A 5583-nucleotide genomic window follows, 5' to 3' on the forward strand; every position below is an offset into this window, starting at 1 on the left:
TATGTAACTTCAGAGTGAGTCGGAAAGTCAGGTAGGCCTGGGTTCAGCAGGGTTTTTGTGGGCGCAAGTGAATTAATGCCTTGGAAAGCACGGGGAGGGGAGGCACTGAGTATGGTAGACTTTAAAATATGAGTTCCTGTTTCCTTGGGGTCGGTGGGTGCTGGCGTGGAGCCCCACCCTGGCTTTTTAGCCAGACACCCATGGGCCTGCTTGGTTAGACTCCAGGATCCCCTAGATTCCAGAGTCTTTGAAAGGAACCCCCAAAATCAGAGCCTCTGACATATTTGTGGAAGCAGACACACAGAGGGTACCATCATGTGCTCAAGGATACGTTCCACGCACAAGAGTGCTGCCTTCCACCCACATTTCCTACTGTTGGGAGAGATGCGGGCCAGCAGACCCAATGGTACCCCACCTCCTTTTTTCTCCACCCCTCATTTCCCTTGCCCTTTTTCCTGCAGTGAGTGAACTCCTCTCAGGATTGGCGAGCCGATGCAAGTGTAGCCCCGAATTCCGTAAGTCTGTTAGAATTCTTTGTCCTAGGTGTCCCAGCCACCCCAGCGCAGCATGGTGGGAATGTGGGCTCAGCCGGCTCTCCTCTCTGGAGTCCCTCCAGTCTCTTACATCCTCTTAAAGTGCCTCCCATGTACAGGTCCCCACAGGCCCCTACTGTCCCCAGGCCCTCCTCGAGCTGCACTCACCCTGTGATTGTGGCTGGGATGTCAGAGTCGAGCGCTGGAACTCGGGAGATGGTTGGGACCTGATTCTCCTGGTCCCTCTTTCATTTTCCCTTTCGGATTTGGCTGGGATGGATGACAGGACAGGATACAGAGGGGGCTAGTTCTCCTCCTTCTCTTAAAGGGACAGGGTGACCCTGCTGGCTAGCTCCACCCTAGGGAACAGATATAGGGCCACACCCCTTGCTGGCCTTTGCCAGCCCCCATCCATTGCTCACCTACCCCACCCCCATCCCCATCCTATGGCTGTCTCCATCTGGAAGTGGGGAGATGGAGTTAACCGGAGCAACACTCTTTACTGAGAGAACTAGGGGGTTCATGGAAGCCTTTCTCCAACATACTCCCCCCAAACTGGGAAGCCTAGATCCCCTGTTAACTGACTGTTCTCTCTAAATATGGTCCTCGGGGCTGGAGGGAGATTTGGTGCTGGTGTTGGGGGCATTGTTGTTTTAAGAGGCAGCAACATCTAATGGGTTCTGGCTCCAGCTCTGCCACTAGCTTGACTGTGAGCAAGTCATTGAGCTCTTCTGTCTCCTCCTTTGCCAACTGAGGAGTTTGGACCAGCTGGTCCTCAGGTTTCATTCCAGCTCAAAGGCTTAATGGTAAGGTCCCAGCCATGTTAGAACCTAAAGATCAAACCCACTGCCATTGAGTCAGTTCTGACTCCTGGCAAACCCATGTGTTGCACAGAGTAGAACTACTCCACAGGTGTTTTTTTTTTTTTTTTTTTTTGCTGTAATCTTTATGGAGGCAGATTGCCAGGGCTTTGAGGTGGCACTGGGTGGGTTTGAACCACCAACCTTTAGATTAGTAGTCAAGCGCAAACCGTTTGTGCCACCCAGGGACCTTCCCACCCAACCATGGTTCGGAGAACCAAAACACCCATTCCCAGAAAAAATTCCGTATGGAAAAACATTATCAAGAGTGGCTAGCCTTGGTAGTTAAGTGAAAGCTTTGTTTTCTTTCTGCTTTTCTGTTAATTTCCATACGTTCCGTAATGAATATGTTGTTTTATAATGTGAAATGTAGAGAGAAAGGCTCCCCCACGCTCCATGGCCCTGAGTTGAGTCACCCCCCACTGCCCTGGGTGGTGGCAGGTGTCCCATGGAGGGGGGTTTAGGGTGACTGATGGCAATCTGAGCAGCCAGGGAGGGGACACTCTGAAGTGGGGAAGTGTTGTTTGTCCCCTCCACCTATCTAGGAGGCTGCCCAACCTGCACAGTTTCCCTTCCTCACCTGTACACCTGCTCAGGGCCAGGCCCTGTGTGGGGATCCGTCACATAATTTAGCTCATTTAATCCTCTCAACGACCCACAGTTGGGGAAACTGAGGCTCAGGGTCTAAATCACTTGTCCGCTGTCACATACCCAGTAAATAGCGAGTCCCGGCCTCACACCCAGCCTAATTCCAGAGCCCATGCTGGAGGTTGACCATTCCTGCCCTCCCTGAGGGGAAGGACACCAAGCCTTGTCTGCTCAGTGACACTTCCTCTCAGCCACAGGGGATATGGAGGGTGGGGTGGAAAGGGTGGGAGTCAGGGGGGGGCTGCATGGTTCTTCATCTGCTGAGGACCCCCTACCTGCTTTCCGGAAGGCATGGGAAATGTACCCCCTCATTTCCACTGGCTCAGCAGCCCAGCCCACCCTGGAAAACTCTAGGTTAACCACGCTTGGGTGTGCCAGGACACCTCCCCAGTCTCATGCAGGGTTCCCTTGGGAGTGAGCCTGGGTGGCGGGATGCTACCCTGGACAAAGTCCAAACAAAAGAGCATGTGCCGGGTGTCCCACATTCTGAAAACAGGATGTGGGGTGGGGGCGCTGCTGCCTCCCCATCCCTGATGTTCTGCTTCTGGCAGAGCTGCTCCCTGCCCGAAGCATGGGGCTCAGGGACACACATCTCACCTGACTGCCCAGAAACGGTCCCCTCCCTGTCCCTGTGGCCCCCTCTGGGTCAGGCCATCAGCCCAGCCTGGAAAAACCCCATCAGCCTCCTGTCTGGCTGTGGGACTGGAAAGAGGGAGGTGGTGGGGTAGGGGGGGTGAGGGGTGGAGAGCTCACGGTCACTCTTCACTGTCCCCCGCCCCTGCTGCCACAGGGCCCGGCGGAGGAGACTGTACAATCTCTGAGGCCCATCCTCCTTCCTAGATAGCACCGTGAGGAGGGTGTCACTGACACTGTGCAGAGCTGGTGGGCACACGGTCCCTTTCTTGGCCATGCTTGAAGCCTGGTGCTAGGCTGAGAGGCCCGGTTCACATCCAGGTGTCCCAGACACCTCACCGTGGTCCTTCCACCCGCCTGCTGGGCTGCAGGGCCGCTCTGTCACTTGCACACAGATGTGCATATGCAGGAACTTACATGTTTGTACCCAGTATGTTAACACTAATGACATAAACAAGACATTTGTATTTTCTGTTTCCCATGCCCCTCTAAGTTTTTTAGTCTTTACAGTAATATCTCCTTTGATATTTTCTTAGCTACCCTAATTGAAATTTGATGCCCCACTTCCTATTCGCCTTCCAGCATCTTTCAGGGAGTGGGATCAGGTTAGATCAAGATCAGTTGACCTGCAGACCACAGTAACTTCCTCCCTGAAAACAGTAAGTCCTGGGTCCAAAGGACTGCCTTGGGGACAGGTCCTGGAAAGTTACTGGGGACAGAAGACAAGGTCACCTATGGATTAGGCTTCCTTTACTCCTGCTAAAATAACATCTACTAGAATATCTATTTGTGCTCACCAGGCTGTACTGGGGCCACCTTGAGGCCAGTGAAGCTCTGGTCTCATTCAAAAGAAACACAAATCTGACTCCTGAAAATACTGAGGAAAAAATGTAAGACTGAAATGATATAATCACTTTGGAAAACTGGCAGTTTCTTATACAGTTAAACATACACTTAATGTATGACACAAAAATTCTGCCCCTAGGTATTTACTGGAGAGAAATGGGGGGAGAAGAAGCCCGTAAGGACTTGTACTCTCATGTTCATAGCAGCTTTTTTCATAACAGGCCCAAACTGGAAACAACCCAAATGTCCATCAACAGGTGAACGGATAAACAAATCCATACAATGGAATAACATTCAGCAATAAAAAAATAAGGAACTATTGATGCATAGAACAACATGGATGAATTTCAGAAATATTCTGCTGAATGAAAGAAGCCAGACACAAAAGGATACCTACTTGACATACCTTCAGTATGGTTTACATCTCAACACAAAGAAAACAAAAAATCCTCACAGATGGACCAGTGGGCAACATTGTGATAAATGGAGAAAAGATTGAAGTTGTCAAGGATTTCATTTTACTTGGATTTCCATGGAAACAGCAGTCAAGAAACCAAATGACGTATTGCATTGGGCAAATCTGCTGCAAAAGTCTCCTTCCTTTCAAGTGTTAAAAAGCAAAGATGTCACTTTGAGGACTAAGGTGCTCCTGACCCAAGCCTGGTATTTTCAATTCCTTCATTTCCATGTGAAAGCTAGACAATGAATAAGGAAGACCGAAGAAGAATTGATGCCTTTGAATTATGGTGTTGGCGAAGAATACTGAATATACTATGGACCGCCAGAAGAATGAACAAATAAATCTGTTTTGGAAGAAGTACAGCCAGAATACTCCTTAGAAGGGAGGATGGCGAGACTTGTCTTATGTACTTTGGGCATTATTAGAAGGGGCCAGTCCTTGGAGAAGGACATCATGCTTGGTAAAGTAGAGGGTCAGTAGAAAGGAGGACCACCTTCAATGACATGGATTTGACACAGTGGCTGCAACAGTGGGCTCAGATATAGCAATGACCATGAAGATGGCACAGGACCATGCAGTGTTTCATTCTGTCGTACATAGGGTTGCTTTGAGTTGGACCAGCTCGATGGCACCTAACAACAACAATTGTAAAATTCCCTTATATGAAGTTTTAGAATACTGGTATGTAAACATTTTGGGATGAAGAATTTCTCCCAGTACCCGTGCACAAAATCCCAGGAAAAACCTGATTGGCTTCAATAAGGTCACGGTGCCCTTCTCTTAGACCTATCACCATGGCCAGGGTCTGTCAGGCCCACCAGAATACCACTGGAACAGTTCTCAAAAGGAAGAGAAGACAGCTATATTTTAGAGTAGGGAAAGTGTGTAGTACAGAAAAAAAAAAAAGGGCAATCAAAGGGCTGCAACATTTACATTTTATTTAAGTAAAAAATTGTTGGAATTAAGCTAAATAGAAAAACATAGTAAATATTTACAAAAACATTGGTAACACTGCTGAAGTAACACACATAACAACACGGAAAGATCTTATAAAGTTCACAAGTTGAAATTAAAGAGATTTCACAACATGGATATAACAGCCCACCACTGAGCATGGCAAGGATGTAATACGTGAGATCTGTGAGAGAACGCTGCTCCCCACTCTTCTGTAATCTGCGCTCCCTAGGAATTTGTTTCTTGGGAGAGTTAGACTCAGAGGCAGCCAGAGGGGACAAGCCAAGAGTTGGAGATAGTTATACAACTGGTCTAATTGTCTTCATCCTGTTGACTATGTTGAGAGGTTATATAGACAGAGCTAGGGTGTTCTTCATTCTCCGATGACACTCAAAAGATATGAAGAATATGAGCAATTTCTCATTGCTCAGAATGAAAATTCAGCACAAAAGAGGCTGAGCAGGGAGTAGTTGTACTGGAATTATAAAGTTCTATCTGCTGAAAAATTATAACACTAAGATAAAATAGGATTGATTGTGCTCAATCTTAGCTTAATTAATGGTCAATAACCAAACTACATTGTGCTGAAGTGACCACACAAGTATCACTCAGATTTTAAAGACAAAAAAAAAAAACAAACAAATCTAAA

At 47.9% G+C, this 5583-nt stretch overlaps 1 long non-coding RNA gene across 1 annotated transcript; it reads left to right on the forward strand.

Annotated features, from left to right (window-relative positions):
• Positions 1-19: 19 nt before the first annotated feature.
• Positions 20-4941, forward strand: LOC126062118 (uncharacterized). The gene is made up of 3 exons (XR_007513981.1): positions 20-31; positions 462-515; positions 3742-4941. It is a non-coding gene; the product is annotated as an uncharacterized LOC126062118 (long non-coding RNA).
• Positions 4942-5583: the final 642 nt, after the last annotated feature.

Source organism: Elephas maximus, chromosome 19, assembly GCF_024166365.1.
Source record: "Elephas maximus indicus isolate mEleMax1 chromosome 19, mEleMax1 primary haplotype, whole genome shotgun sequence".
NCBI classification, from domain to species: domain Eukaryota; kingdom Metazoa; phylum Chordata; class Mammalia; order Proboscidea; family Elephantidae; genus Elephas; species Elephas maximus.